Source organism: Canis lupus, chromosome 36 (assembly GCF_003254725.2).
Source record: "Canis lupus dingo isolate Sandy chromosome 36, ASM325472v2, whole genome shotgun sequence".
In the NCBI taxonomy this organism is placed as follows: domain Eukaryota; kingdom Metazoa; phylum Chordata; class Mammalia; order Carnivora; family Canidae; genus Canis; species Canis lupus.
In genome coordinates, this window is record NC_064278.1 from 11,257,563 (window position 1) to 11,268,982 (window position 11,420).

An 11,420-nucleotide genomic window follows, 5' to 3' on the forward strand; every position below is an offset into this window, starting at 1 on the left:
TGCTCTAGACACATTTCAGATGCTCAGTAGCCACGTGTGTTGTGGCCAGCACGCACAGAGGACAATTTCATCGTCTCAGGAAATTCTATTTTACAGCACTTCAGAAGAATTTGAGATCTTTTCTAAAATAAAAGACCTTTTACAAAAGAGCTGGGTTTCTTGGCAGATAGAAGGGGCCAGAGCAGTGCCATTAAGGCAAAAGAGGGAGGACTTTCCAGAAACAGAGACAGAGACAAAAGTCAATAGAGTCCTGTAATTTCAGGTATCCACACCGCTGCCCCCCCACCCCACCCCCGCCCATCTGTGACAGTGTACCCAGAGGGAGGCGAAACTTCAGAACTTCAGATACATGGTTGCATGGTGGACCCAGTAAAGCTGAATCTATAATACCAACCTCAGGGACCCACTTTAGTTTGGACAATAAGGAAGTCATCAGAAGCTGTCATGAACTGTGGGGGTCAAGAAACGTCTCCCCTTTTTTGAGCACCATATGAACCTCTTGGATTCTAATTGAGTCCTGGGAGAGGAGGATGTTCCTACCGAGTGGAATTAATTTCCTGGCTATCCAATAGACCGATGCTAAGCTTTGAATTTTATTAGATTTAAAAGAAGAAAAGAAAGAAGAAGAAAAAGAAATAGAAATTTTTTGCACATATGAATTTTGGGACTGAATTTCAAGCCCACTAAAAATAGTGAAAGTTGTCTTTGGTAATTATTTAAAATATATGTGTATTTAAATAGTGTATGGGTTTTTGGCCACTGGGGGACATTGTTGCCCCATGCATAAGACAAGCAGTGGTTCTCAAACTTGAGCATACATCAAAATTACCTGGAGGGCTCCTTAAAACACAGATTGCTAGATTGCCACCTGCAAAGGTTCTAGTTCAATTTGTGGGGAGAGGGGGCTCAAAGATAGGAATTTCTAACACATTCTCACATAGTGCTGTTGCTGCTGGTCTGGGGACCATGCTTTGAAACCCACTGCTTTAGCGAAAATTGTAATGAAAATATAACATTAAGACTACTTATTGACCAAACTTGTTTCATCATTAGGGTATTCTAATGGACACAGAGAACAATCTAGATGCTATACTAACAACTGGCCTTAGTCTAGCATACGAATTTTGTGTGGTATTCCAATAGTTAATAAGAGCACTTTAGAAAGTCATAGTTTCTATATAGTTGAAGTTCATAGTTCTGTATAGTGCAATGGACGGAATGAAGTTTTAAGACCAAAAATCTTCATGGCTTCTGTGACTAAATTAGCTTAGGTCTAAACAGAACTTGATCCCCCAAATAATGGTTTAGAAGATGCTCTCAAGATGCGTACCCAAATATACCTTAAAACCCGATAATTTATTTCCAAATTATAATTCAAATAATATCAAGGAGACTAGATTTGGCAGGATAATCCAGGGTGAGGTCTATTTCAGAGTTGCATTGGAGACTTGGACATGAGCCCCCTCATAAAATAAGACTTTCAGAGCAAAAAGAATATCATTTTTCATGGGTTCCAAAGAACTGGTGGTCTCTCTATAATGTTTGTATCTTTTTCTCCCCTAGGTATTATACCAAAATCAATGTGTAGATAGCAGCTATCCCTTCTCACGAAAACTCCTTTGTATTGTCTTAAAAGCCTAGAAAACTAATTTAGGGTTTACTTGATTTACCATGTTAATTATGGTAGTTTATTGTTTTATGCCGCCAAAATTGGTTTTGCTCTCAGAAAAGTAATGTTTTGAAATTAGAATAGACCTTGAAAATTCATGTCTTTTTAAACCCTGCATTTTGTAAATGAGATTCTAGTGTTCAGGAAAGTTAAATGATGAGTTCAAAGTGTTACAGCTTTTATTAGAACAGTATTTCTAGTCTTCTGGAAGAGCAACAAATAGTAGCGTAGGAAGTTTAAAAGGTTAAGCAAATGTTTGGATCTAATGTCACATGTAGTAATAAGCTATGAAAAAATATAAATCACATTTTAGCAATATTTGTCGTTGGGCTTCTCATTTTCTACTGCATAAATTTTATAGGCTTGATTTTGTTACAATAATCGTGTTTTGCTATTGTAATGAAAAATAGAGATAATTTCTATTTCAGAAATAAATGTAGCAGTACTTTTCAATATTTTAAAAGAAAAACTATTGCTGAATGAGATAGCTTAAGTATTATTGTTCATAGGTATTTAATATAAATTACATTCTTTATCATTCATAGGATATGTAGGAGTTAAATAGTATTATATAGGCTAATAGTATTTGCCATAACTCCTCATTTTCATTCTCAAATAAGCATTTTCTTTGAATAATAATGTGATGATATGTGGCTCCTATTATCTGAAATGACATTGTTAGCATGCTGTTTTGTGTTGGGTTCACTGCAAAAAAAATTGTATCATTGGCTTTATGTTTTTAATCCTAAATTTCAAGATATTGTGAGAAAAGTTTTCACTTTGCAATATCTATCCAAGTTGGTAGGTTGTTAATTTATTCAACTTTTTAAAAAAGTACAGTGCTGGCACTATTTGATACTATGTTAAGATGGCTGTGGTTCCGGCTCTTAGAGGTGTTTTGGTTGTAGAACTGTTTGTCCTGGAAGAGATGTTGGGAGATGAAAAATTAAAGAGTATCCTATAATACTGGCTGGCTCCTGCTTCAAGGAGAAGCACCTATACCTAAATCCAACTGTCTAATATAAATGTGGAAAATGTATCTTTGACCTAGAAAACCCAATTTCAGAAATCTATCCAACAGAAATACTTACAGATTTCACAAAAATACCAGAACAAAGATATTCATTATAGCCTTGTCAGCTGCAAAGCAAAATTGGAAAAAAATCTAAATGTACATCAGGAAATGACCCATTAATTAAATCTATAGAATGGAATGCTATGCACCATTTAAAAAGAATGAGGTAGATTTAAAAAAATTGTTTTAAAAAGATTTATTCATTTGAGAGAGAGAGAGCACATGTGTGATTTGGGGGGAGGGGCAAAGGGAGAGGGGAAAAAGAGAATCCTAAGCAGATTCCCCACTGAGCACAGAGCTTGATGTGGAGCTCCATTTCACCATCCTGAGATCATGACCTGAGCCAAAATCAAAAGTTGGATACTTAACTGACTGAGCCACTGAGATGTCCCAAGAATGAGGTAAGATTATATGTGTCAAATGGAAATATACTCAAGATACATTAATTAAAAGAGCAAGTTGCAGAACAACATATGTATACAACATGATATGTGTACAACAATATGCATACAATAATGCCTGGACCGTTATTCAAGAACTATTTAAAGAAGAGAGTGGGAAAATATGATTTTATACCTTTCTGTGCTGTTTTAGTTATTTTTCTGAAATAAAAGGCATGCTATATTTTTATAGCCCAATCAAAAGCAATCTCTCTCGAATAAATAAATAAAATCTTAAAAAACAAACAGACAAATAAAGCTACATCACACTTCAATAAAGTTTGCAAAGACAAATACGTACTGGTCCCAATCCCTATTATAACTTTTATATTCTCATATTTATCATAAAATGCTATCTGGGTGGAAAAAAGTGTTCCATAGCCCTAAAATATTAGAATGGTCATTGGACTAGAAGTTAATATTTCCTATGTGATCTCTCTTGGTATTGTAGTCTGTGTCATTAAATGACCACCAGCGGCTCAGACTATCCTGCACCAAGATACCATGTCCCAGTTACCAAATTCTTTATCCCAGTGCACAGCTCTTTTCCCCAGAGGAGAAAGGGAAATCTTTCCTAATTTTTACAAAGATCTGTATGAGCTAATCATGTTCTTGATGTTAGAATTTATCACATGTGCTAAAGATAACCATTTTGTTCTGCTTATTCAGCCTAGATTGCTGGGAAGTCTTTGGGCACCCAAAATATCATATGAAATCAAACTCTAACTCTGGGGTGGTCCTTGGTGATGCCAGCACATTCTGACCTTTAAGCATTTTATTGGTTTAGTACTATTATCAACTAATGATGAGTTCCTGAAGCCCTGAAACTTACCAGGTTGCCTATCCCTAAGTGAACTTTTCAGACTTGCTGATCATAAAACTCTCCTGGGGAGCTTACTCCACCTCATTCTAACACTGTAACTCAATAGACATTTTTGAGTCCTTTTCTAGAGATTCTGACATAATTTGAGGTGAGGCTTAAAACTGTAGTTTAGCTATTGCCCTGGTAGGTTGTTAGGATTAGATAAGGAAAGAAAGAAAGAAAAGAAAGAAAGAAAGAAGAAAGAAAGAGAAAGAGAGAAAGAAAGAAAAGAAAGAAAAGAAAGAAAGAAGAAAGACAAAAGAAAGAAGAAAGAGAAAAATAAAGAAAAAAAGAAAAGAAAAGAAAGAAAAGAAAAAAGAAAAGAAAGAAAGAAAAAAGAAAAGAAAAGAAGAAAAGAAAAGAAAAGAAAAGAAAAGAAAAGAAAACTGCCCTAAGATTGTTGAAAGGTAAGAGAGCCTATGTAATAGACTCAGAGACTTGGAGCCACCGTATTGAAGTTATCCTTGGATGGTTTGGACTCTTAAGGCCTAGTTCAGGGAGAATGCCGTGGAAATACCTAGGTTTTGGGGTGGAAGAGAGAGTATCTTATAGTTGTAAGACATACCTGGATAGTGTACTAAATTTCATGCAATTAACTGCACATTGAGTTTTATTTTAGCAAATCATAACATACGACAAATAGGACAACTTCTGCTATATTTGAATGAAGTCCTTCCTCACTCTCCTTATTTCTGAAGAAAATATTTCCAGGTATTTCACCATTCTCCATAAATCCTGTTGTCCATTTCCCTATATATTTATAAGATCACAATCTTATAGTTGCTATCTATAGTTTGCTCTAGCATTGCATCTATTTTAGGTCATCAGTTAGCATAACTCCATAAACTTTTCCCTAAGGTCAGGCAAATGGCTGCACTTACAATTGAGGTTGATCAGAGGTACAATCTATTTGCCTTTAGAAATTTGTGTTTTCTACAACTGCAAGAAATACTGCTGAACAAGACATTTCTTCACCATCTTTGATGAAAGATGAGCATTAATAATGCAGGTAAGAATCAGGCCAAGTGATGTTGAAAAGAAAACAAGGTCCAGTAGCCCTAATTCCTTTTAAAGGAATAAATTTAAAATGGCAAGCTCAATAGTTCCACCATAGCAAAGAATGGGGTATTATATAATCCTTAAGTTCTAAAGAGTTAAAAATCAATTTATGAACTCTTTTACCTTGGAAATATTTATGTATATACATATCTATACCTATATCTATGTCTTTTTCTTTATAGGTAATAGGTAGTGTATGTGCTCTTATGGATAGATGTAATACTCATCCATTTAAATATTTATTATATATATCCAATATTACTAAAATATACTAAGGCCGATATTCATTTGTAACTCTTGAGATGTTTTATTGCTTTATATATCTTGTATATAATAAGAGCCCTCTGATATTATATAAATAAAGAGGAAAATATCTTAGAGGGATAAATAACTTAAAAATAGAGCTATTTTGATCAGTGCTAAAAATTAATTAATTTGTTCATTTGCTTAAATACCTACTGAAAACATTCTCTGTGCAAAGCTCTATAGAGGATAAAAGGCATTTATAGTCAGTCTCTGCCTATCAGACACCATCTGGTGTGTGAGTTCTTGTGGCAGAAGTAGAGAGGGAGGGTGGTCAGAGGAAGCAATCACATTCCAGACCACTGCATCCTGGCAGTTTAAGTGCTATATGAGGTGATCTCATGTCCTGGTTTGCCTCCTGGTTTTGCATAATTATTAATAGTCTCTTCCTTCATTCTCAAAACTTCTTGGGTTTGGAAATACCCATCAGAATCCCTTGGAAGTTCCTAGGAAAGAAAATTCTCTTGCAGTAATAAGATGCAAGGGAGGTGTCACTGAATTCCAAAGTTTGGGTTTGGTTTCAGTGGGGAGAAAGGGAGATGAGGAAGGAACTTAAGGCTAATCATGTCTCATCATTGCTTGCCTGGTTCTCCCAGTAGCTTTTTAAATTATGTATCTGCTGTTTCCTTTTCCTTAAAGTCAAAATCTTCTCTAGCATCTTCACTTCTACCTTTGCTTATTGTACAAATGTCTTAACAATTCTTTATCACTGTACTTTGGACATACACTCAGGGCCCTTTATTATCTGGCCTCTGCCTGTCTCTCAGTCACTGTCAATACTTACTTTTCATTTTATTGTGAATTATCTGAACATGTTGTCCTGTTTCTATGTGTCTTGGTCATCAGCAGCAGGGCATATATGTGTATAGTAATTACTATATGCTTGAAACTGTTGATCGAAATGCTTAATTTGTATTAACTCATTTAATCCTCATAAAATTATTATTACCATTTTAAAGATGACAAAACTGAGGCAACAAAGTGTTAAGAAGCTTTTCAAGGTTGTTCAGCTAATAAGCAATATAGCTGATATTTGAGTCCAGGCACTCTGGCTCCAGAATCTATGCTTTTGACCCCTATTCTATAATATTTCTGCTGTTCAGCCTGCCCTGCCCCTCTTATTCTTCAAACCCAGGCCAGAATTTACTGCTGTAATTGTTCCTACATCATCCTATAGAGGATCATCAATCCCTCTGTATACTATGTAACGTGTACTTACTTCTTTTCTTGAACTAGAAGGATAACCCACAAAATAACAGATATTGGGAAAGCAGGTCGACTTCTGGCAAGTTTTGTTGATGGCTGAGAGGAATAGAATGTAGTCAAATCAGTTTGGTCATATTAAGTGGAAGGTGATAGTTGAATATGCAAATCTAAAAGACCAACAGAAAGTTGAAATTGCAGGATCAGCTCAGCAAAAAAAGGCTGATGATATTGTATAAATCCAAAAGGACAGAAGAAGTTAATAAGTGGAAAAGGCAAAGAATCTAAAATATAGGAAGAAACCTAGAATAGTTAGTTTTATGGAAGGCAAAGGAAGATGCAATTTAATAAAGAAGGTATTGATGATGATCAACATCAAATTCTAATAATCTGTCAAATATAATAAAGATTGAATAAAGATCATGGAGTTTGGGTAATTGTAGCTTGGTGGGAATAGTACCCTTTTTTGAGAGCATTAAAGAGAGAAAGAAGAGCTATGGAAGAATAAGTTTCAGCATTGATTTGGCATTTGAATCTGTTAGAGTCACAATTTATATCAAACAGCTTGATGAAGAAAGAGAAAACCTGTATCTTAATGTTTTCCAAAAACATGCACATGTACACACAAATGCAGATTTTGGTAAATTTAGTACAGGATAGTGAATTCATTAATATCTTAATGAGCAAATTAAATTTTATATGATAATATATTTTCTATGAAAAATTTACACTTAAAATATAACTTCCTATAAATTTACTTTAAGATGATATTTGCAAATGACATATCTGATAAAGGATTAGTATCCAAATTTTTTTTTAGTGTCCAAAATTTATAAAGAACTTAGAAAACTCAACACTGAAAAAAACATATAATCCAGTTAAAAATGGGCAGAATACATGAGTAGACATTCTTCCAAAGAAGACATCCAGATGGCCAACAAACCCTGTAAAGATGCTCCACATTACTCATCATCAGAGAAATAAATACAAATCAAAACTACAGTGAGGTATTACCACACACCTGTCAGAATGGCTAAAATTAACAACACAGGAAACAGGTGTAGCAAGGAAGTAGAGAAAGGGGAACCCTCTTACATTGTTGCTGGGAACGCAAACAGGTGCAGCCACTCTGGAAGACAATGTGGGGGTTCCTCAAAAAGTTAAAAAGAGAACCGCCTTATACCCTAGAAATTGCAGGAGTAGGTATTACTCAAAAGATACAAAAATATTAATTCAAAAGGATACATGCACTCCAATGTTTATAGCAACATTATCAATAATAACCAAATTATGAAAAGTGCCCAAATGTCCATCAACTGATGAATGGATTAAGGTGTGAGATACACACACACACACACACACACACACACAGTAGAATATTATTCAGCCATAAAAAAGAATGAAATCTTGCCATTTATAATGACATGAATGGAGCCGAGAGTATATGCTAAGCGAAGTAAGTCAGAGAAAAACAAATACCATATAATTTCACTCATATGTGGAATTTAAGAAACTAAACAAATGAATATAGTGGGGGAAAAAGAGGAAAACCAAGAAACAGACTCTTAACTATAGAGAACCAACTAAAGGTTACCAGAATGGAGGTGGTGGTGGGGGGTAGGTAGAGAGGTGGGTTAAATAGGTGATAGAGATTAAGGAGGATAATGAGCACCGGATATTGTATATAAGTGTTGAATCTCTAAATTCTACACCTGAAACTACTATTATTCTGTATGTAAACTAACTGGAATTTAAACAAAAACTTAGAAAATACAAAATAACTTTTTGGTCTCCATGCCTTATAAAGAAAGGTTATATTCCTGGGAAACAAAACAAACAAAATGCAGTTAACAGTTGAATAGCTCTGTGAATACATTTCCCTTCTAAGTAAACATTAAATAGAGAAGATGTAGTTCATGATAACCAGAAACAGAGCCTGTACAGCTTTGCTCCATGTTGGTGATGTTCTTTGTGCCTATTACTACCTTTTGTAAGTGTTTTCATCTTTTCCTCATAACGTTATTGATAAAAGCCAGTATAGCACTTTGAAAATTCAGTGTGCTTATGTGAACAAGATTTTCTTAAAAGTAATCTCTGTATCCAACATGAGGTTCAAATTTACAACTCTGAGATCAAGAGTCACATGCTCTGCTAACTGAGCCAGCCAGGTGCCCCCAACAAGAATATTCACAGTCAAGTTTTCTCATCAACATCACTGGGATCTATATTTTATGTAATTTTAGCCAAGAGTGAAGGTAGTCAGTAGAGAATACTGATTTCAGAAGGTAATTTTTTAAAAAGAATGAGATAATGGGACAGTGCATAAAGCATCAAAGTTGAGCAAAATTAGTTTTCAAGATTGGAAGAACCAATTTTAAAAGCACAAAGCCTGACAGAAAGGATCAATCAAGAAGAGAGAATAAAGATACGAAAGAAAGTAAATAGCTTATGGAGCATGGTATCAGAGCCTGTAAAAATGAATGGGGAGAAATTATTTCTGGACAGATGAAGAAATAGAAGAGAGGCAGAGAGAAGGAAGGAGAAAGGAAGGAAAGCAAAGACAAGGAGCAGCGAAGGAAATGGAAGGGGAGACAGGAAAAGGAAATGGAAGAGACGAGATAGGAAGGAAGACATATTTTTCACTGGAGAGGAAAGAATTTGAGGAAGTTCATGACAATGTCCTTGTGTTTATTGATCAGTAAGAGGCGGAGCTATCTGCAAATATGAGGAGTGTTCTGAGGGGATGAGAAAGCACTTGAGCAACACAGTTGGCATTGCAGATTATTCAGCTGTGATAGTAAGCATTTCTTGGTGATGCAACTTCTCTAGCAACACTCGATTGTCTGGAATATTTTTCTCCTCCAGGGCCTATGCTGCCACACTGATTGAATCAATGTTCATTGATAACTTCGAAGAGTATTCCAAGAGGTACTATCAGCTGCACCTGATTGAAGCAATAATGTTTTTTTGATTATAAAGATTTTAATAAATTTGTAATGATTGAGAAACATTTATTTTCTTATAATAATTTGAAATTCCAGTAGAACAGGCAATTACAGGACATATTTGCTGTCTTTAAAACAGTTTATATAGTTCTAATCTAACTTTCTGGTGCACACATACGAATATACAAATTTATGAGGTCGAGTAGTATTTGTCTACCCCAATGGTTCCTAGACTTTTGAATTCATGTACCAGTAAAATACAAATGTGAGGACCACCACAAAGTTGCCAATTTTTAATCTGGCCAAAGAAAATATTAAAACAACCCACTACTATTTATTCTCACCATAATTTCTTTTTTTAAAGATTTTATCTATTGATCTATCATCTATCTATCATCTATCTATCTATCATCTATCTATCTATCATCTATCTATCTATCTATCTATCTATCTATCTATCTATCTATCTATCAAGAGAGAAGCACTTGTGTGAGTAAGCAGAGGGAGGGGCAGAAGGAGAGAGAGACAGAGAGAGAGAATGCTTAGCGCAATGCCTGCAGCAGGGGTCCAGCCTATGACCCTGAGTTCATGACCTGAACCAAAATCAAGAGTCAGAGACCAACCAACAGAGCCACCCAGGCTCACCATAATTTCTAAAAAAAACATTTTAACATAAAAATGATTTCAGTCTGAAAATAATATAAAAGATACACTTTTGCAATGAAATTATTAAATAGAATACATTAAACTTTATAAATATTTATGACATTTAATTTCTTGGCTTAACTATAGGCATATGAAAACCTTGTCATGGGGTGATGGTCTGTGGAACTGTGTTTGGGTTATTAGTTTATACCTACAATGTCTGGATCCCAGCTCAGATAGCCAATAAGCCAACTTCTTTTATGGTATGGATAAAATCCAGAGTTTAGATCATAAAGCTCCAGTTTAGGTCTAATTTCAAATACAGATGTCTTAACCATTAGGTCACATATATCTTTTAAAGTCTTCTTTTTTTGACAATGTAAGGATTATCATAAAGGGCAAGAAATAAATCATTTAAATGACTTGAGAAAGATGACTTATAGGAAAAAAAGAATTGTAGCTAAAACATAGCATTCTCTGAAGTAGTTAGAGATAGTATATCTAATTTTGAGAGTAGAAATACTCAATTCTAGGACGCAAAAAACAAATGACAGAGTGAACACACATACATACACACTTCAATAACTAAATCGGAACAAAAAACACCCTTCCCAAAAATATACATGTATATTATATTATATATATATATATATATGTATACACATAATTCATTTTCCTTTGAACACATTTTCTTTTGATAGTGAATTGCAGACATCATCTCATTCACCCCTAAATAGCTTAGTGTGCATTTATCCAAGAAGGACATTACTTATAATTATGTAATAGCTACATTAGACTTACTAAAATGAGAAAACTCAGCTTGCATACTACTACTAATTAAACAACAGTCCATATTCAAACTTAGTTTTCCCAACAATATCTTAATTAATGTTATTTTCCCAGTCTAATATCCAACACAGAATCACAGATTATGTTTAGTTTTCATAGCTTTTCCGTCTCAGGCAGTTCCTGACCTTTCTTTGTTTTTCATGACCTAAACATTTTGAAGAGTTCAATTCAGTTATTTTACAGAATGTCCTCAGTTTGATTTTCCTTATGGTTAAATTCTTAATTTGTGGATACTAAGAAGTGATGTATCTTTTTCAGTGTAATTGGCCCTATAGTTGATGTCTTTGAAGGTAGTATCTGCAAGGTTTCTCCATTGTAAATTCTTCTTAATTTTTTTAATTAATAAAGAGATACTTTGAGACAACATAAT